At 39.5% G+C, this 23,191-nt stretch overlaps 1 protein-coding gene and 1 pseudogene across 8 annotated transcripts in view; one reads left to right on the plus strand and one right to left on the minus strand.

The window, feature by feature from the left end:
- Positions 1–23,191, minus strand: part of NSD1 (nuclear receptor binding SET domain protein 1) — a 154,247-nt gene that overhangs the window by 101,386 nt on the left and 29,670 nt on the right. The window lies entirely within an intron of this gene.
- Positions 2,451–3,083, plus strand: LOC144311850 (coiled-coil-helix-coiled-coil-helix domain-containing protein 2 pseudogene; annotated as a pseudogene).

Consider the following 23,191-nt stretch of genomic DNA (forward strand, 5'->3'; position numbering starts at 1 on the left):
TCCTGTTAAAATAAGAATCTAGATACTATTTCTGTTTCTAATCTCCTATTTTACCATTCCCTACTTCAAAAGTTTACACCAAGCTGTCCACAGTCCCCCTCTGAGATCATGCTCTTTATCCTTCCATCTCCTTTCTGACAGGAATTCCTCTTTCTCCTAGGTCTCCTCAGGACACCTTACTTCCAACATCTCCTATCTCTTGACTTAGCCAAGTGCCTATCTATTATATCCTATGCCTATCTCTTAACTTACCATTATATTGGGTTTATAATTTATCTATTCCACCATGCTAAACTTCAGGAAGACAAGGTATCATCCACTCATGTATCTACATTTCTGGGACAAAATACATGTTAATAAAAACAATGTTTTAATTGAACTGAAATAGGCTACAATGAATCATTTCCTAAGCAGCAAAATTAGACACCTTATTCTGTCCATTTAAGCACCTATCAATACTTATCAGTTCTTAATCCACAAAACTCTCACATGTCTTAAAAAGATAAATGATACCCAAAAAAAGATAAATGATATTATTTATACATATCTAACTTTACAGGTCTTTACTTCAAAGATGACCTGCAATCAGTCACTACCACAGAATTCCCTGGTTTGGAAATGGGCAATACCACTATATTTGGGAGAGGAACAGCACATTAGAATTTTTTTTTTTTTTTTAAGATTTTATTTATTTACTCATGAGAGACACACAGAGAGAGGGAGGCAGAGACACAGGCAGAGGGAGAAGCAGACTCCATGCAGGGAGCCTGACGTGGGACTCGTTCCTGGGTCTCCAGGATCACCCCCTAGCTGCAGGTGACGCTAATCCACTGAACCACCAGGGCTCCCCCAGCATATTAGAATTAATCACAGATTGGGCTCAGCGGTTACTGAGCCACACACTGAGGAATTGCTAAATAAAATAACTGTACTAAGGATAATGATTTAGCTAGCTGCATGGGCACAATAAAAATCAGACACTGTGCTGAACGCTTAACAATTACCTCATAACCTCACAGTAGCTTCTAGAAGAGTACTTTCTCCATATTATGGATGAAAAAACTGAGGCAGAAATTATTTCAATTTGCCTAAATTCACAAAAGTAGTATGAAAAATAGCAATATAGGAAAGGATTCAAACTGACTTCATAAAAATGCCTTTTACATTGCACCAGTCTAATTCCCCCAGATGATAACCCAGAATTTTCTTAGAAAGGATTCTGGGGATCCCTGGGTGGCTCAGCAGTTTGGCACCTGCCTTCGGCCCAGGGTGTGATCCTGGAGTCCCGGGATCAAGTCCCACATCAGGCTCCCTGCTCCTGGAGCCTGCTACTCCGCCTGTCTCTCTCTCTCTCTCTCATGAATAAATAAATAAAATCTTAAAAAAGAAAAAAAAAGGATTCTATATAAATGAATTTTCCACAGTATATAAATGTAACTTCTATCCCTCCAACATTTGGGAAGTCCAAATATTCCTTGATCAAGAAAAACTTTAAGTCACATAAGCAAAGCCACTGAAGCTGTCAAAATAGTTTCTAGTTTGCTATTAGCCTTTTCTTGAGCCAAGGGAGGAACTGACTAAAATCTCAGATGAGAACGTGGTATATAGTTTAGAAAAGTAATACATATATATATTTTTAAATTAGACTCCACACCCAGCATGGAGAACAACCCAGGGCTTGAATTTACAAGCCTGAGATTGAGACCTGAGCTGAGATCAAGAGTTAAATATTTGGGAATCCCTGGGTGGCTCAGAGGTTTAGCACCTGCCTTTGGCCCACGGCGTGATCCTGGAGTCCCAGGATCAAGTGTCTCTGTGTCTCTGCCTCTCTCTGTGTCTCTCATGAATAAATAAAATCTTTGAAAAAAAGTCTCCCCTTACCCACAGTTTTGCTTTTCACAATTTCAATTACCTTTGGTCAACCTCAGTCCAGAAGTAGATAATCCTCCAACTGGCATTACTGCCAGAAGGGCAATAGTAGCCTAATGTTTCAATACAATGCCTATTATCACTCACCTCACTTCATCTCATCACATAGGCATTTTATAACCTCATATCATCACAGGAAAAAGGATAAATATACCACTGACAGATGAATGGATAAAGAAATTGTGGTGTATACATACACAATGGAATATTATTCAGCCATAAAAAGACTGAGATCTTGCCATTTGCAACAACAAGGCTGGACCTAGAAGGTACTATGCTAAGTGAAGTCAGAAAAGACAAACATATGATTTCACTTATGCGTAGAATATAAAATATAAACAAAATGTACAATCAGACCTGTAAATACAAACAACTGATGACTGCCAGAAGGGAGGGAGTTGGGCAGATGGGCAAAATGGGTGGAGTGGGAGATACAGGCTTCCAGTTATGGAAAGAGTAAGTCACAGGAATAAAAACCCTGATATAAGGAATATAGTCAATAGTATTGTAATAAAGGTCTCCACCGAGTGTCAGGCTTCTGGACGCCGTGCTCCTGTACCAGTAGACATGCTGCATGGAAGCCGTAGCCGCACCTCTGGCACGGCCCCTCCGGCCAGGTGGGCACCTCAGATGAGAGCTGCATCTAGACCAGCGCCAGCCGCTCAGCCACCAGCAGCAGCTTGCCAACTGCTATTGGCTCACCTGCTACACCCTGGCAGCCAGGTCTCATGGCCCAGATGGCAACCACTGCAGCTGGAGTGGCTGCAGGCTTTGCTGACAGGCACATGATTGGTCATGCCATTACTGGGGACTTCGTTGGAAGTAACGCTGAGCCTTCAAGGCCCGACATCACTTACCAGGAGCCTCAGGGAACCCAGTGAGCATACCAGCAACAGCAGCAGCAGTTTAGCCCGAGATGAAACCGTTCCTGGAGTGTGCCCAGAACCAGGGTGACCTAAATCTTTGTGAAGGTTTCAGCAAGCTGCTGAAACAATGCAGATCTGCAAATGGATTAGCCTAATCAAGAAGTTCAAGTTGGAAGATATGGAAACTCATCAATCATGACCAAGTTAATTTAGCATAAAAATATAATAAATAGTGAAGATATAAAGTGCAAAACCACCAGTTAAACCTCTCCATCATTAAATACAGCTTTCTTCAGAATTGTAATGAGAAAGGATATTTTTAGTATACAAGTTCATTGAGATGGTTTGAGTTTGGGGCTGGGCAGATGTTTGTGTGCCTCCTTAAATCACCTTTTGTGATGTTATCATTTGTGAATTAATTAGAATAAAGTGATTTTCTCCCCCCCCCAAAAAAATCGTATTAAAGAGAATTGCATGGTGACAGACAATAGCTACACTTGCAGTAAGCAGAGCATAGGAGTTGCTGAATCATTATGTTGTATATCTGAAACTAATGTAACATTGTATTTCAAGTATACTCAAATAAAAAATAAAAAACCACATAACTTTTATTATAGTATATTGCCATAAATTTTATATTTTATCATTATTGTTAATATCTTAATGTGCCTAATTTCTAAATTAAACTTTGTCACAGGTATATATGCATAGAAAAAACATTGTAAATATAGTGTTTGGTTCTAAAAAATTTTTAAATTAAAACTAAAATTAAAAAAAATATATATATATATATATGGTTCGGTTCTATTCTTGGTTTTAGTCATCACAGGGGCTTTGGAATATATCCCCCATGAATGAGGAATGGAGACTCGTGAATTATTTCAAAATCTTGAAATTAAGTCTGACTCTTATCCTGAGTAACAACATTCAAAGGTTCTCTTTTTTATCTTAATTATTAGTATGAAGCCATTTTTTGAGAGATAGTACAGTGTAATGGTTAAAAGCATAGGCTCTCTGCAGTCATGCTTCCTGAAACCTTTATAAAGAGCCTGGCTCAGGATGGGAGCCTGGGTGGCTCAGCGGTTTAGCACTCTGCCTCTCTCTCTCTCTCTCATGAATAAATAAAATCCTTAAAAAAGTTTTTTTAAAAAGAGCCTGGCTCATAGTAACAATTCATTTTTTTTCAAGATTTTATTTATTTGTTCATGAGAGAGACATAGAGAAAGAGGGGGGTGCAGAGACACAGGCAGAGGGAGAAGCAGGTTCCATGCAGGGAGCCCGATGTGGGACTCGATCCCAAGACTCCAGGATTACACACACCCTGGGCCAAAGGCAAGGGCTAACCTCTAAACTACCCAGGGATCCCCTAGTAACAATTCAAAAAGCAGTGGCTCTAGTATTATTCACTGTATTTCTTTGAAAAGTTACATTATTTCCATTTCTTTTACTTAATTACATAATTAACATGACAGTATGGGGACTCAACTTCCATTCAGTACTATGTTAATGAAAAAATATTTCAAATACCAAATAAATAAATAATGTTTAAAATAGAAACAAAATTTAGGGACATCTGGGTGGCTTGATTGGTTGGGATTCCAAGTCTTGATTTCAGCTCAGGTGGTGATCTCCAGATCCTGGGTTTGAGCCCTGCATGTGGCTCCACACTCAGCAGGGAGTCCACTTGAGTTTTTCTCTCTCCCTCTGCCCCTTCCCCCCACTCATGCACACAGGCACACACACCTGCACAATCTCTATTTCATGAATAAATAAATCGTTTTAAAAAATAGAAACAATTTAGAGGGGCACCTGGGGGGCTCAGTTGGTTAAGCATCCACCTTTTGATTTCAGATCAGTTCATAATCTCAGGTAGTAGAATACAGCCTAATAGGAGGCTCTGCACTCACCAGGAAGTCAGCTTGAAATTGTTTTCCTCTGCCCCTCCTCCTACCTCTTACATGCACACTGTCTCTATAATAAATCTTTAAAAAAAAAAAAAAAAAAAACCACAATTTCACACAATTCCAATGCTATTACTATCTTTCTAAAAAACCTTCGTTATCGGGATCCCTGGGTGGCGCAGCGGTTTGGCGCCTGCCTTTGGCCCAGGGTGCGATCCTGGAGACCCGGGATCGAATCCCACGTCGGGCTCCCGGTGCATGGAGCCTGCTTCTCCCTCTGCCTGTGTCTCTGCCTCTCTCTCTCTCTCTCTGTATGACTATCATAAATAAATAATAAAAAAAATTTAAAAAAAATAAAAATAAAAATAAAAAACCTTCGTTACCTCCCTATTACTCAAAATACAGTACTCAAGGGATCCTCAGGTGGCTCAGCGGTTTGGAGCCTGCCTTCGGCCCAGGGTATGATCCTGGAGTCCTGGGATCAAGTCCCACATCGGGCTCCCTGCATGGAGCCTGCTTCTCCCTCTGCCTGTCTCTGCCTCTCTCTCTGTGTGTCTCTCATGAATAAATAAATAAAATCTTAAAAAAAAAAAAATACAGTACTCAAATACAGTACATACCACCTATCCAAATAGACTTCAAGACCCTCTGTAAACTGACTCCAATCCATTCACTCCACCTTGTTTGCTAAATAATCTCCTTATTACATCTTAAAATCTAACCAGAGTATAACTTGTATCACATAGTTCCCCATATGGCATTCCTCCTGCCTCAGGGTGCGTGCACTACTACACTTTCACTGTGCCTTGTTTAAATCTATCCTATCTATGCTTCCTTCAAGACCCAGGTTGAAGAAAATAAACCCTTCCCTCCTCAAATAACCAACTCCAATGGCATCTTGCCCTTTTGGCAGTGCTGATTTGCTATCTTGCAAATTAATTATGTTAGAGATGCAGCTATTGTTCCTGCTATTAAGGAATTGTCTTGGATCGTTTTTATTAAGGACTCTATAACACATAATAGGAATATGTAGACACATAAAGTCACAACATTATGAAATTCAAAATATGCTTATAAATCATTCCCCTTTTAGTCTAGTTTAAATCTAGTAAGAAAATCTACAGTATAACTTACTAAAAATGTTCTTTCTGACAGAGAGAACGGGAGGGGCAGAGAGACCGAATGACTTGTTCAAGACTCTGGGAGAAGCAGAATAAGAAGATAAATATCCATACTATTCTGTGCATTTATAAATCACTAAGTCTTTGAAGTCTAAATCCCTTACACATTTGTTTGCTTATAGTCAAATGAGAAATTATACATACTGAATCATACTCATATATCAGCATAACAGAAAAGCTGTGTTGGATTTTTTTTTCTTTAATATAATTGACATACGGGACGCCTGGCGGCTCAGTGGTTGAACGTCTGCCTTTAGGTGGGGGCGTGATCCTAAAGTCCTAGGATAAGTTGCATTATCAGGCTCCCTTCATGGAGCCTACTTCTACCTCTCTCTCTCTGTGTCTCTCATGAATAAATAAATAAAATCTTTAAAATATATATATTTATATATGTGTGTGTATATATATATGCATATAATTGACATACAATTATTACATTATTGTCAGGCATTCAACTCAGTAATTGAATTTCCCTATAAATTATGCTATGTGTTCTGTGAAGACAAACTGTTTTATACTGGAAATGCATGGGGCTCAATTAATTTCTGCTTTACCACTAACCATCAATGAGATTGTGGAAGTTACTTTACCTCTCTAACCTTGTTTCTTTAACTGTAAAGATGGGATAATACTGCCTCCTATTTGTAGGAGGTTTTATCAACTAACAAATGTTAAATGTACACTAAGATTATTCTTAATCCAGTACAGGTCATCAATAATAAATGATAATGATTTTTAGGGGGCAACAACAATTCTTCTATAAGAATTGTGATTTCTAAAAAAAACAAAAAATAAAAAAAAGAATTGTGATTTCTCAGTCTCCATTCAAAATTACAAAGGACATGTTCAATTCTACAATGGTATGGTGAAGTAAAATATGACTATAAACATATACATTATTCCCATCTCACTCACTGCTACAGAATCTAATAAATGCATGCGTATATTCTAGTTATTTAAGATTATTTGACAAAGAGAGAGCATGCGCACTCGTGTGTACACAAGTGAGGTGGAGGGGCAGAAGGAAAAGGAGAAGCAGACTCCCTGCTGAGCAGGGAGCCTGATGTGGTGCTCCACCCCAGGATCCTGGGATCATGACTCAAGCTGAAGGCAGATACTTAACCAACTGAGCCACTCAGGGGCCCCTGTTGTCTAGTTTTAACATGTTCTGTATCATCTGAATCTCAAAAATAACCAAGTATGGTAGGCAGCACAGGTTTTTATTATCTCATAATTACAGACAAAAAACAAGTTCAGAGTAACCTTGCCAGAGGGTCCTTTAGCAAAAAGCAGGGATTAAAGGCCAGCCATCCTCTGACCCCTGCTCCACCATCCCAACCACAGAAGAAAGGAGTGAACCAGAGTACCTGAAGTCTCTTCCCACCAATCCTCTCTACCTGACACACGGAGTCAGAATTCAAGTCTATTAACTTTTTGCTGAAAAGAAAAGAGGATCTGTAAGGTAAGCAAATCTAGCAAGTAGTTAGATAAATGATCTCTGAGAGCATTATAATTTTAGATAGAAGCAAACTGAGGCAAAAGACTACAAATTATCGTGGCAATAAAAGTTAATTGTTACTAAGAAATGACCCTTGCAAAAAAAAAAAGAAAAAGAAAAAGAAATGACCCTTGCTTATTGAAAAAGAAATGACCCAGGAACAAAAGATCAAATAGAAAGCCAAGGACAATGTATCAAAGGGAGTCACTGAAGTCTTGGAAAAGGACAGAGGAAAAGCTGAGAATTGGCCCATTGAATGCTGGAAACAGAAGAGCTGCTAGGTTTGTTATAGAAGCTGGTACACTGAAGACCACATACATGGTAAGATTGGGGCTAGCTGACTATCAACGGAAGCCCAGCCTTTAGAAAGGAAGCATTCAGTGGATACTCAAGTACCAGAAACTCCTAAAAACATTCATACATTTTGTTCTCTTTAAACCCTCATACGGGGCACCTGGGTGGCTCAGTGAGCGTCTGCCTTCGGCTCAGGTCATGATCTCAGGGTCCAGGGTCATGATCCCGAGTTCCACATCGGGCCTCCCATGGGGAGCCTGCTTCTCCCTCTGCTTAGGTCTCTGCCTTTCTCATGAATAATTAAAATCTTTTAAAGGGATCCCTGGGTGGTGCAGCGGTTTGGCGCCTGCCTTTGGCCCAGGGCGCGATCCTGGAGACCCAGGATCGAATCCCACGTCGGGCTCCCGGTGCATGGAGCCTGCTTCTCCCTCTGCCTGTGTCTCTGCCTCTCTCTCTCTCTCTCTCTCTCTCTCTCTGTGACTATCATAAATAAATAAATAAATAAATAAAAAATCTTTTAAAAAAGGGGGGAGCTTCATACTTATAATAAGACAAATATTAATTACTATCTCCATGTTGTAAGTACAGAATCTGAATCTCAAAAATGGAAACTGACCTGGCCAAATGCCAAACAGAGCCATATTGGTGCTCTCTTCTATGTTTGTGCTCTTTCCACTAGATACAGAAAAAAAGAAATTGGGGCACTTGGTGGCTCAGGTCAGTTAAGCATCTGCCTTCAGCTCAGGTCATGATCTCTGGGTCATAGGATAGAGCCCTGCATCAGGCTCCCTGCTCAGCAGAGAACTTGCTTCTCCTTCTCCCACTGTTTCTCCCCCATTTGTGCACTCAAGCTCTTTCTCTCTCTCTCTCTCTCTCTCTCTCATATACACAAATCTTTAAAAAAGAAAAAAGAAAAAGAAGGAAGAACAATTTAGAACATTAGTGTTTCAAGCCTTTAATACCAGTAACTGCACTTAACCTTGGCACAATTGTGACCATACTATCTCATTTAATAAAGGAATTCTGTTTATAAATTCTCACCAGGCAAATTTATCTCACCACACCTTTACACTATAATACAGCTAACAGCAGATGCCCCTGTCTCTTCAAAACACAAACATCATAGGGGACCCTGGGAGGCTCAGTCTGTTAAGCATCCAACTCTTGGTTTCACCTCAGGTCATGATTTCATGGGTTGTAGGATCCAGCCCTATGTCAGGCTCCACGCTCAGGGGGGAACCTACTCTATATTCTCACTTCCTTTCCATCTGCCCCTCTACCCACTCACACTCGCTCCTTCTCAAATAAATCTTCAAAATAAAGTAAGATGGGGCAGTCAGTTAAGCAGTCTGGTTGAGCAGCTGCCTTTAGCTCAGGTCATGATCCCAGAGTCTCAGGACTGAGCCCTGCATCAGACTCCCTGCTGAGCGGGGAGTCTTCTCCCTCTGCCCCTACCTGCTTGTGCTCACTCTTTCTCTCTCTCAAATGGATAGATAAAATCTTTAAAAAAATAAAATATAATAATATGAAAAGCAGGGATCCCTGGGTGGCTCAGTAGTTTAGTGTCTGCCTTCAGCCGAGGACATGATCCTGGAGTCCCAGGATCAAGTCCCACATCAGGCTCCCTGCATGGAGCCTGCTTCTCCCTCTGCCTGTGTCTTTGCCTCTCTCTCTCTCTCTCTCTCTCTCTGTCTCTCATGAATAAATAAATAAATAAAATATTTTTAAAAAATAATAATATGAAAGCAGAGAGGGAGGCAAACCATAAGAGACTCTAACGGTAGGAAACAAACAAGGTTGTTGGAGGGGAGGTGGATGGAAGGATGGGGTAATTAGGTGATGGGCATTAAGGGCGATTGAGGGGTGCCTGGGTGGCTCAGTGAGTCAAGTGTCTACCTTCAGTTTAGGTCATGATCCCAGCATCCTGGAATCGAGACCTACCTTGGGCTCCCTGCTCAGTGGGGAGCCTGCTTCTCCCTCTCCCTCTGCCTGCTGCTCCCCCTGCTTGTGCTCTCTTGCTCTGTCAAATAAATAAATAAAATATTTTTTAAAAGGGGGGGATCCCTGGGTGGCTCAGCAATTTAGCGCCTGCCTTTGGCCCAAGGCGTGATCCTGGATTCTAGGATCGAGTCCTGCATCGGGCTCCCTGCATGGAGCCTGCTTCTCCCTCTGCCTGTGTCTCTGCCTTTGTGTGTGTCTCTCTCATGAATAAATAAATAAAATCTTAAAAAAAAAAAAAAAAAAAAGAATTGCTACAAGTACTCAAATACATATACATTGTAGCACTTTAATCAAAATGCCAGGCACATTAAACCAATATTAGAACAAAACTTCCTAATGAGTTAAAACCAATTCCAAAGCAACCCAAACTTAAGTAAATTAATCTGCTTACCCTTGATTACTAATACAGCTTATAACTGACAATAGAAATTAACTTGTCAATCACGTGAAAATACAAAAAAAATGTAATTACTCATGTCCTTATAATTACTCATAAATAATGGCTTAATTTAAAAAATACAATTAGGGGATCCCTGGGTGACTCAGCGGTTTAGCGCCTGCCTTTGGCCCAGGGCACAATCCTGGAGTCCCAGGATCGAGTCCCGCATCGGGCTCCCGGCATGGAGCCTGCTTCTCCCTCCTCCTGTGTCTTTGCCTCTCTCTCTCTCTCTATCATAAATAAATAAATAAATCTTAAAAATTTTTTTAAAATAATAAAAAAATAAAAAATACAATTAGGTAGAACACTATAATTGAATTTTTTTGACTTTTCAAAACATACTTGGATATTCAAATAACTAAAAGAAGTTTCCTTCCAAGAAAAGTACTAGAAAAATGATACAGCATTTTCACATAGTTTGAAATTAGATTTTGGGGGTGGAGGGCAAAGAGAATCTTAAGCAGGCTCTACACCCACCATGGAGTCCAACATAGGACTCAATCTCACAACTCTTAAGATCCTGACCCAAGCGCAGAAATCAAGAGTCAGAGGCCTAACCAACTTATCACCCAGGCACCCCAGTTTGAAATCAGTTTTTAAACACATTTAAAAATATGTATCTTAGCCTAAACATTAACATTTTCCTGAAAAATTACCAATTAGTAAAAAAAAAAAAAAAAAGTAATCTTCCACTTAGTCTAAAAAAATTATCCATAGAGCAATGCCTGGGTGGAGTTGGTTAAGCATCCAACTCTTGATTTCAGCTCAGATCAGGATCTCAGAATTGTGAGATCCAGCCTACAGAGGGTTCCACACCTAAGATTCTCTTTCTCCCTCTGCACACCTCCCCCCAATTATCCATAGAACCTTTCACTTTTTAGTTTTTATGGAAAATATCAAATACAATCAAAAGTGAAAAATAATATAATGAATTTCTACATAATCATTACTGTTTCTTTTCTCTCTTTTTTTTTTTTTTTTTTTTTTAAGATTTTATTTATTTATTCAGGAGAGACACAAAGAGAGAGGCAGAGACACAGAGAGGGTGAAGCAGGCTCCTCACAGGGAGCCTGATGCGGAACTCAATCGCCGGACCAGAGATCACACCCTGAGCCAAAGGCTGACGCTCAACAGACATCACTCATTACTCAGTTTCAACAAATATCAATTCATGGCCCATCTACTTCCTACCTACTGCTTCATCCCATGGCCTTCCTTCCATACCGGGATTGCTTTGAAGCAAATCCACGGATATCATTTCATTCAGTACATCAGTACATATCTCTAATAAAAGAACTGGGTTTTTTTTTTACATGTTAATTATCTTTCTTTTTAATTTTTTATTTATTCATGAAAGACACAGAGAAAGACAGACACACAGAGGGAGAAGCAAGCTCCCTGCAGGGAGCCTGATGCAGGACTGGATCCCAGGACCTGAGCCAAGGGTAGCCACTCAACCACTAAATCACCCAGGTGCCCCTGTTAATTACCTCTTAATAGACTATTCTAAACAGAAGTAACAATATCAGAACAGCCAAAAAATAGGTGATTGGTTTCCTTCCCCCTTGTCCTCCTCCACGTATCATACAAAGTTATTTCACACTCTAACAATGTATCTTACATTTACTCCTATTAGGTGACCTTTCCCTCTGTACTACTCAAAATCCTTCTGTTGAAACCATCCCAGAGGTAGGTTCAATTGGGTTCCTCAGAGATACTGTTCTGGAAAGTCTCTCAAGGAATACCCAAGACAGTGAGAAGAAAGCCTGACTGTTCTTGGGGTGCCTGCATGGTTCAGTCAGCTAAGTGTCTGCCTTCAGCTCAGATCATGATCCCAGTGTCTGGGATCAAGCCCGGAATCGAATTAGGCTACCTGCTCAGCAAGCAATCTGTTTCTCCCTCTGTCCCTCCCCCTGCTTATGTGTCTCCTCTCTCTCAAAATCTTTAAGAAAAAAAAAAAAAAAAGAAAGAAAACCTGCCTGTTTCTTACCCCAAATCAAAGCAGCTCCATCTTTTTTTGTTTTATACTGGTGTTTTCTATGAAATCTCATTCAAAATTAATAAACAAAAAACAAAGAACCAAGTCCAAGTTCTTAGGCTAACAAATAAAAGGTTTCTTGAATTGACCCTAATTCACCCACCCAAATTTAGGTCCCACTATCACCTGCATCACATGCTTTACATTTTGAAGTTACATAAATCTCATGCTGTTATACCTCTAGGTACTTGATCCTACTTTTTCACCTAAGACACACTTCCTTTCCCCTTCTAATATCTACTTACACTTCAAAATTAGATTCAAGAAGCCTCTCCATGGATCCACAACAACCTTAATTAAGGCTCTGCATTCCCCTGTGCATATCTCTTATTACTGCACTTCACACATTACACTGATATTAATCCCAGACTCTAACAGTCTCTAAGACAGGGACAGTATCTTATTTTTTCTTCATTTTTTGTCCTATTCCTTTTTTAAATTGTAGCACTTACTGGTAACTCAAAAAAAGTTTGCTTAAACACTACCATCAACAAAACTCAAGGTAATGCAGGTACTCAATACTTGATTTGTTAAATAAACATTTTTATCTACAGTGGGTGGATGGATAGGTGAAGGGGATTAAGAGGTACATACTTCCAGTTTTAAAACAAGTAAATCAGGCACTGGGGGTGGCTCAGTGGGTTAAGAGACTGCCTTTGACTCAGGTCATGATCCCAGAGTCCTGGGATGGAGCCCTGCGTTAGGCTCCCTGCTCTGCTGGGGAGTCTGCTTTTCCTTCTGCTGGTGTGCTCTTTCTCACTCACTCTCTCTAATAAGTAAATAAGTCACAGAGATGAAAAGTACAACATTATGGAATACAGTCAGGAATACTGTAATAATGTATATGACGGATAGTGACTACACTTCGTATCATGGTAAGCACTGAATAAAATACAGAATTGTCGAATCACTATATTGCACACCCAAAACTAATATAACACTGTATGTCAACTACTTCAATAATATTACTTCAATAATAAGTTTTAAAAATAACATTTAGGGCAGCCTGGGTGGCTCAGCAGTTTGGTGCCACCTTCTGCCCAAGGTGTGATCCTGGAGACCTGGGATGGAGTCCCACATCGGGCTCCCTGCATACTTCTCCCTCTTCCTGTGTCTCTGCCCCTCTCTCTCTCTGTGTGTGTCTCTCATGAATAAATAAATAAATCTTTAAATAAATAAATAAATAAAAAATAATAGAAATGACATTTATCCTATAAACACATACGTGCTAGATTATGAAATGAGGTACATATAAAGTTAATGATCACAGTATTATTTATAATAGTAAAAGATCGCAAAACAAACTAAACATCCATCACTAAGGAACTACTAAATTAGGGAATATCTATACAATTATCTATTCTGTAGTCATAAAAAATGAGGCAGTTCTTTACGTACAGATATAGAATAAATAAAATATATAAGAAGATATAATAATGGAAAAAAGCAAGGTGTGAAAGTAGTGTAATGTAAAAAAAAACAAAAAACCATCTGGGGGCGGAGATTGCACGCACCTGCTTGCATGTGCATAAAATCTCTAAAAGAACATACAAGAAACTGATTAACGGACTGCCAGAGAGAAAAACCGGGTAATTATAAGACTTTTTTTACTATAAATTTTTTTAATTTTGCAGATTTAATAAATAATGCCATTTTCAAGCAGGAAACAAAAAAGAATGCCATTAAAATCTTAACTGAAATAGAAGCTTCTTGAGGGAGAAAGTCTAATTAGAAGAAAGGAAAATCTGGGCCATTGGTAGTGTGAAGAGTTTCTACTTATCCATACCTAATGCTGAATTAAAAAAGAGAGAGAGAAACCTAAATGGCAAAACCTCAGGATAATCTAGCACTCAACCATAAACTCACAGCCTTCACAAAGTTACCAAAACTACACTCACACTCTTTGGGCTCTACTCAAGCTGGTCTCTGTACTTAAAATGTTTTCAATTCCTCTCTCCCACCCTCCCAGCCCCTTTTATCCCCAAGTTAACTCTTAACTCAGTCTTTGGATCCCAGTCTCTATGTCAGTTTCTTAGGGAAACTCCCTGAGCGCTAAACTACATCAGGTCTCCCCTGGGGAATGCATGCTCAAAGTTCTCTTCCTAGTCTCCATTTAACTGCAATAATATAACTATTGTGGGATGACTTATCTAATGTTTTCTGTCTGCCTGACTGAAGATCCATGAAGGCTAACCATGTTTTGCTTATCACTGTATTCCTGGACTTAACGATAGTATCTGGTACATATATGATGATGTATCAAATTATCTTTCTACTCATCACAGAAATTACAGAAAATTAACCTTAATATATTTTGTGACCACATTTGTGATGATACAACCCACAAAAGGTCAACAAAATAAATATAGACAAGCTATACTCTTGATTCAGAGTTAAAAGGAAAGTAACTATTTTGGGCAACAGTGTCGTGTGTAATAATTTTGTCCAACTGATTTTAGTCTCTCACAGGTTTCTACTTATTTTCTTTTTACATCTCTAAAATACAAATCTAGCTTTCTTTTCCACGGGACGGCCAAGATGAGAAATGCTTCAGACATTTATAGAATAGTTATTATAGCTCTAAAATATACTTGTGCATCAGAATACAATTTGTATATCTGTAAATTATATTTATAGAATACTTACTCAAAAAAAAAAAAAAAAAAAAGAATACTTACTCATGTCCCCTGAAAAGATTATTGCTTACCTACTTACCAGAAACTATGCCAGGCCTCAAGGATACAAAATAAAGACTATCTGCCAAACAAAAATCCCAAACTTGAGTTTTTTTTTTGTTTTTTTTTTTTAAGATTTCATTTATTTAGTTGAGAAAACCAGTGAGCACCAGTGGGGGGGGGGGGGGGGGGCAGAGTCAGAGAGAGAAGTAGACCCCCTGCTCAGCAGGAAGCCCAACTCGAGGCTTGATCCCAGGAACCCAAGATCATGACCTGAGCCCAAAGCAGACGCTTAGCAAACTGAGCCACCCAGGGGCCCCCAAACTTGAGTTCTAGATTTAATGGAGGATACAAGGTACAAAAATAATCCAAATGTATTATGAAAAATGCTTTAACAGTATTATGGGTACAAATAACTTTTTACCCTCTTCTCTGAAAACCAAGAAGATATGCTGGCCAAAAAGACATGAATGTCACACTACCTATAAACATCCTTCCCATTAACCAGAAGTTGTCTTGTAGTTAATTTAACTACCAAATTACTGTTTCCACTCATTAAAACAAAAGTATTAGATGTGCTTAAGAACAAATAATATTTTGACATACACATCAGAAACTGACAACAGGTATAGTCCTTACCAGACCACTTAATAATTAACCCTTGGGATGATCTCAACAAGAGGTTGATAACCTTTTTCTATCAAGGCCTAGAAACCAAATATTTTAGACTGTATAAAACCGTTTTTTTCCAAACTACTCAACTCTCATCATAGCACCAAAGTAGCCATAAACAATACATAAAAGAGCCATGTTCCAAGAGAACTTTATATATTATTACCAGAAATCTGGTATAATTTTAATACATTACAAAATATTTTCCTTTTTTCTCTCCTTCCAAAATGTAGAAGCTATTCTTGGTTCATGGGCTGTTACAAACACAGATGGTGGCCAGATGTGACCAAAGTTTGCAAAACAGAACCACTAAAAAGTGAACTTTACATATCACATGATAAAAACCATTCATGTTAATTTCAAGTCACATTTAGAATCAAACTGTTATCTACTAGTTTAACTTCTTCACCAGATTCAACCTTTACCTGATTTTACCTGATAAAAGCAGCAAGTTCTGAAAACAATTACAGAAAACAAGTTCTGAAAGTAATTTGAGCAAAGGTTACCACAGTCAAGTGTCTACTGACATCAGAAGAAACAAGGAAACAGGGAACATTAAGGGTCAATCTCACCATAAAAACAGAAAATAAACAGGAAAAACTATCACAAGCAACTATCACAACTGGATAAACTACTAGGTAAGCGAGCAAATATCTAATCAAAAGAAGAAAAAGAGGGATCCCTGGGTGGCTCAGCTGTTTGTCGCCTGCCTTTGGCCCAGGGCACAATCCTGGAGTCCCGGGATCAAGTCCCACGTCGGGCTCCCGGCATGGAGCCTTGCTTTTCCCTCTGCCTGTGTCTCTGCCTCTCTCTCTATGTCTATCATAAATGAATAAATTAAAAAATCTTAAAAAAAAAAAAGAAAAGAAAAAGAATAGGAGCACCTAGGTGATTCTGTCAGTTCAACAACAGATTTGATTTCGGTTCAGGTCATGATCACAGAGTCCTGAGAGGAGACCTGAGTGGCGTGGTATTCCACACTCACTAAGAGAATCTGCTTGAGATTCTCTCTCACTCCACCTCACCCTCCCACCCCATCCTCACTCACTCTCATTCTAAAACAAATCAATCAAAAAAAGGGAAGAGAGAATACCTGCAAAAGGTAAACAATAAAATCAGCGTATGATCCAGCAATTCCACTCCTATATACTCAAAAGAATTGAAAGTAGGCACTCAACCAGATATTTGTAAACCCACGTTCATAGTAGCAGTATTCAAAATATTAAAAAGGTGGAGCTCAAATGTCCACCCACCACTGATGACTGGATAGAATATGGTATATTCACAATAGAAGATTAATCAGCTATAAAAAGGAACAAAGTTCTGATGCATGCTACAACATAAACACTAAAAGTATTATGCTGGGCAGCCCAGGTGGCTCAGCAGTTTAGCGCCGCCTTCAGCCCAGGGCCTGATCCTGGAGACCAAAGGTCAAGTCCCGATCCTGGAGACCAAAGGTCAAGTCCCACGTTGGGCACCCTGCATGGAGCCTGCTTCTCCCTCTGCCTCTGTCTCTGCCTCTCTCGGTGTCTCTCATGAATAAATAAATAAAATCTTTTAAAAAATAAATAAATAAAATAAAAAATAAAAGTATTATGCTAAGTGAAATAAGCCATACACAAAGAGACAAATGTACCATTGCGCTTATGAGTTATCTTACCTAGAAGAGGCAAATTGAAAGAGAGATCTCTATAATCTATTAGAAGTTACCAGGGGCTACAGAAAGGGAACAACACGGAGTTACTGATAGATAACTGTACGTTGAGGATGACGGAAAAGTTCTCAATATACATAGTGGTAATGATTATATACACCATGGGTGTAATTAATGCCAGTGAATTGAACACCTACATATGGATAAATAATACATGTGTACTTTACAACAACAGAGGGTACTTATATAAAAAAAATCAACAATACACCACACAAATAAAACAAAATGCATAACCAGCTCAATATATGCAAGATTTATAACACCCTTTCAGGGAAGCCTAGGTAGCTCAGAGGTTTAGCACCTGCCTTCGGTCCAGGGCCTAATCCCAGAGTCCCAAGATTGAGTCCCACATCAGGCTCCCTGCGTGGAGCCTGCTTCTCCCTCTGCCTGTCTCTCTGCCTCTCTCTCTCTCATGAACAAATAAACAAAGTATTTAAAAAATAAAAATACAGGGGATCCCTGGGTGGCGCAGCGGTTTGGCGCTTGCCTTTGGCCCAGGGTGCGATCCTGGAGACCCAGGATCGAATCCCACATCAGGCTCCCGGTGCATGGAGCCTGCTTCTCCCTCTGCCTGTGTCTCTGCCTCTCTCTCTCTCTCTGTGACTATCATAAATAAATGAAAATTTTAAAAAAAATAAATAAATAAAAATAAAAATACAAATACAAAAAATAAAACACCCCTTCCATGAAAAAAACACTCAACAAACTAGAAATAGAAGGGAAATTTCCTTAACATAATAAACAACATTTATGAAAAGCCTACAGCCAAAATCATACTCAATGGTCAAAGGCTGAAAGTTTTCCCCTTAAGATCAGAACAAGACCAAAACATTTTCACAACTGCTATTGAACCCTGCACTCCAAGTTGTAGCCAGAGCATTAAGGCAAGAAAAAGAAATAAATGGCATCCAAATTGGAAAGAAAGAAGTAAAGCTATCTCTACTTGTAGAAGACATAATTCTATATACAGAATATCCCTTAGAGGAACACCTGGGTGGCTCAGCGGTTTAGTACCTGCCTTCCGCCCAGGGTGTGATCCAGGAGTCCTGGGATCGAGTCCCACATTGGGCTCCCTGCATGGAGCCTGCTTCTCTCTCTCTGCCTCTCTCTCTCTCTCATGAATAAATAAAATCTTTAAAAAAAAAAAAAAAAGAATATCCCTTAGAATTTAACTATACACCCAAAACACAAGCTAATAAATTCAGCAAAGTTGCAGGGTACAAGACCAACAGTCAAATATTACTTTAGTCTCTATATAAGGGCAATGAATAAAAGTGGGGGGCACATGAGTGGCTCAGTCGGTTAACTGTCTGCCTTCAGCTCAGGTCATGATCCGAGGGTCCTAGGATCGAGCCCCACCTCAGATCCCTGTTAAGCAAGGAGACTGCTTCTCCCTTTCCCCTCTGTTCACGCTCTTTCTCACAAAAAAAATATAATTTAAAAGTGGAAAAATATCATTTTACAGTTGTATCCAAAGGAATAATGGTGAAAGACTTATACATTACAAAAGATTGCTAAAGAGAAATTAAAGACCAATCTAAAAAAATAGATCCAGTCAGTTAAGCATCTGACTCTTGGTTTCAACTCAGGTTATCATCTCATGGGTCATGAGATCCAGCCCTGCATTAAGCTCTGCACTCAGCAGCAAGTCAGATTCTCTCAGATTCAAGATTCTCTCCTTCTGCCCCTCCTCCTACTTGCACACATGCACCTCCTAAATAAATATTTTTTAAAAAAGAAAAGATCCAATGTTCAGTGATTAGAACTCTTGATATTGTTAATATAGTAATACTCCCCAAAATGATCTATATATTCAATGTATTCTATGAAAATTCCAAAACCCTCTTTGGAGAAATGGAAAAACTGAATCTCAAATTCACACGGCACTGTAAGTAGATAGAAGAGCCAAAACGATATTGGAAAAGGAAAAAAAGGGGGATCCCTGGGTGGCTCAGCGGTTTAGCACCTGCCTTCGGCCCAGGGCGTAATCCTAGAGTCCTGGGATCGAGTCCCACATCAGGGCATGGAGCCTGCCTCTCCCTCTGTCTGTGTTTCTGCCTGTGTCTCTGCCTCTTTCTCTCCCTCTCCCTGTCTCTCATGAATAAATAAAATCTTAAAAAAAAAAAAAGGACTCACATATCCTGAATTCAAAACTTACCAGAAAAATACAGTAGTCAAAACAGTGTGATGTGAGCATTAGAGACATAGATCAATGGAATAACACTGAGTCCAGAAATAAACCCTCATCAATATGTTCAATAGCGCCAACACCACTTAATGAAGAATAGTCCCTACAACAAATACTACTGAAATAATTAAATCACATATGCAGAATAAGTTGTACTCCTTTCTCATTCCACACACAAATATTAACTAAAAGTACACCAATGGCTTAAACATAAGAACTAAAACAATAAAACTCTTGTAAGAAAACATACGGATAAGTCTTCATGACCAAAAATTTGGCAAATAATTCTTAGATTTGATACCAAAAGGACAAACAACTAAATATAAGACTTCATTGATATTAAGCTTTTGTGAATCAAGTAACATTATTAAGATGTGAAAAAGACAACCTAACATATGGGAGAAAATGTTTGCAAATCATGCAACTGGTAAGAGCTTAACATCCACAACATATAAAGAACTCAACAACAGGGGGCAGCCCTGGTGGGGCAGCGGTTTAGTGTCGCCTGCAGTCCAGGGCGTGATCCTAGAGACCCTGGATCGAGTCCCACATCAGGCTCTCTGTATGATGCCCTCTTCTCCTTCTGCCTGTGTCTCCGCCTCTCTCTCTGTCTCTATGAATAAATAAAATCTTTAATAAAAAAAAAAGAACTCAACAACAAAAAGGCAAACAATCTTATAATGAGCGAAGGACCTAGGGCACCTGGCTGGCTCACTTGGTAGAGACACTTGACTACAAGGTTGAGTCCAAGCTCCATACTGGGCAGAGATTATTTTAAAATAAAATCATAGGGCAGCCCCGGTGGCACAGCGGTTTAGCGCCGCCTGCAGCCCAGGGTGTGATCCTGGAGACCCAGGATGGAGTCCCACATCGGGCTTCCTGCATGGAGCCTGCTTCTCCCTCTGCCTGTGTCTCTGCCTCTCTCTTCGCTCTCTCTGAATGAATAAATAAATAAATCTTTAAAAAAAAATAAATAAAAATAAATAAATAAAATCTTAAAAAGAAAAAAAATGAGCGAAGATCTTGAATTAACTTTTTCCCAAGAAGATCTAACAAATAGCACATGAAAAGTTATTCAACATTACTGGTGACTGAGGAAATGCAAATAAACACCACAAGAAGATACCACTTCTTATACATTAGGACTGCATTAATAAAAAAAGGGGGGGGGGGATCCCTGGGTGGCGCAGCGGTTTAGCGCCTGCCTTTGGCCCAGGGCGCGATCCTGGAGACCCGGGATCGAATCCCACGTCGGGCTCCTGGTGCATGGAGCCTGCTTCTCCCTCTGCCTGTGTCTCTGCCTCTCTCTCTCTCTCTGTGACTATCATAAGTAAATAAAAATTTAAAATAAAATAAGTTTATAAAAAACGGGGAGGGGGAGGATAAAATAATGGCAAGGATATGAAGAAATAAAACACTTCAGTACATTGCTGGTGTATTAGTACACACATGATGGGAGATTACATGGGGAGATAATGGCATAGCCACTGAGGAAAACAGTTTGGAATATCATGAAAAAGTTAAACATAAACTTAACATGTGACCCAGAAACTCCACTCATAGGTATACACTGAACAGAAATGAAAATATGTGTCCGTAAAGAGATTTATAACACAAGTGTTTACAATGGAATTATTGGAAACAGCCAAAAAGTAGAAAAAATATTACAGTATACAAATACAATGGAATATTACTCATCCACAAATAATAGTTTTGAAACATGCTACATGGATGAAAAATTTATGCTAAAAATAAAATTTAAAAATATTATGCTAAGTGAAAAACATTATGCCAGACACAAAAGGACACATATTTTATTATTTGAACCACATAAAGTATCTACAATAGGCAAAAACATAAAGAAGGTAGACTCCTGGGATCGAGTACTGCATCAGCCTCCCAGCATAGAGCCTGCTTCTCCCTCTGCCTGTCTCTGCCTTTCTCTGTGTCTATCATGAATAAATAAAATCAGAAAGAAAAGAAAGGAAAGGAGAGGAGAGGAGAGGAGAGGAGAGGAGAGGAGAGGAGAGGAGAGGAGAGGAGAGGAGAGGAAGGAAGGAAGGAAGGAGAAAGAAAGACTGATGACTGTCAGGTGAATGGGGAGTGACTACTATATGGGTATGGGGTTTTCATTTGAGGTGATAAATTTCTTTGCAACTAGACAGAAGCAGTAGTTGCACAATACTATGAAACTACTAAAAAAAAAAAAAAAAAGAAACTACTAAATGTCAATGAGGTATACACTTTAAAATGGTTAATTTTACGTTCTGTGAATTTTACCTTAGTTCTTTAAAAAGAGGAAGAATGGGATCCCTGGGTGGCTCAGCGGTTTAGCACCTGCCTTCAGCCCAGGGTGAGACCCTGGAGTCCTGAGATTGAGTCCCACATCAGGCTCCCTGCATGGAGGTTCCTTGCCTCTCTGCCTGTGTCTCTCTGCCTCTCTCTCTGTGTCTCTCATGAATAAATAAATAAAATCTTTTTTAAAATATATAAATAAAAAATAAAAAGGGGAGAATATTGGGTTGTGCAAGAAAGCAGATGAAATAATTCATTTTAGGTGTGATGTTTAATTTTATTTTTATTTATTTATTTACTTATGATAGTCACACACACACAGAGAGAGAGAGAGAGAGAGAGAGAGAGAGAGAGAAAAAGGCAGAGACATAGGCAGAGGGAGAAGCAGGCTCCATGCACCGGGAGCCCGACGTGGGATTCGATCCCGGGTCTCCAGGATCGCGCCCTGGGCCAAAGGGAGGCGCCAAACCGCTGCGCCACCCAGGGATCCCCGTGATGTTTAATTTTAAAACTTTAGGGGGATCCCTGGGTGGCTCAGCGGTTTAGCGCCGCCTTCAGCCCAGGGCGTGATCCTGGAGACCCAGGGTCGAGTTCCATCTCGGGCTCCCTGCATGGAGCCTGCTTCTCCCTCTGCCTCTCTCTCTCTGTGTCTCTCATGAATAAATAAATAAAGTAAAAAATAATAATAATAATAATAGTAATAATAATAATAATAATTTTAAAACTTTAACGTTAAATGTGGATTCAAGGGCACCTGGGTGGCTCAGTCAGTTAAGCCACTGGGTCAGGTTGTGATCTTGGGGGTGGGAGCAAGCCCCACATAGGCTCCTTGCTCAGCAGGGAGTCTCCTTCTCTCGCCTCTGCCCCTCCCCCACCACTTGGGCTCCCCTCTCAAATAAAACCTTTTAAAAAATAAATGAAAATAAACATGAATTCAAGTTAGGTATATATCCCCCAAAAAAGAGGGATCCCTGGGTGGCGCAGTGGTTTGGCACCTGCCTTTGGCCCGGTCACGATCCTGGAGACCCGGGATCGAATCCCACATCGGGCTCCGGGTACATGGAGCCTGCTTCTCCCTCTGCCTGTGTCTCTGCCTCTCTCTCTCTGTGACTATCATAAATAAATAAAAAAATAAAAAAAAAATAAAAATAAAAAAAGAACAAAGTACTTACTGATACCTGCTACAATATGGATGAACCTTCAAAATAATACAGTAAGTTAAAGAACTCAGTCACAAAGACACATATGATTTAATTTATATGAAATGTTCAAAATGGGAAAATCTATAGAAAAAGAACATAGATTGGTGGTTGTCTACAGCAGAGGGGAGTAACTGCTTATGGTGTAATGAAACTTTTTTCTGTTAGATTATGGTGATAGATGTACAATTCAATATACTAAAAAAAAAAAAACAAATCAGTGAATTAGGAACACCCAGGTAGCTCAGACAGTTAAACATCCAACTCTTAATTTCATCTCAGGTCATGATCTCAGGGTCCT

This window comes from Canis aureus, chromosome 4, assembly GCF_053574225.1.
Source record: "Canis aureus isolate CA01 chromosome 4, VMU_Caureus_v.1.0, whole genome shotgun sequence".
NCBI lineage: Eukaryota > Metazoa > Chordata > Mammalia > Carnivora > Canidae > Canis > Canis aureus.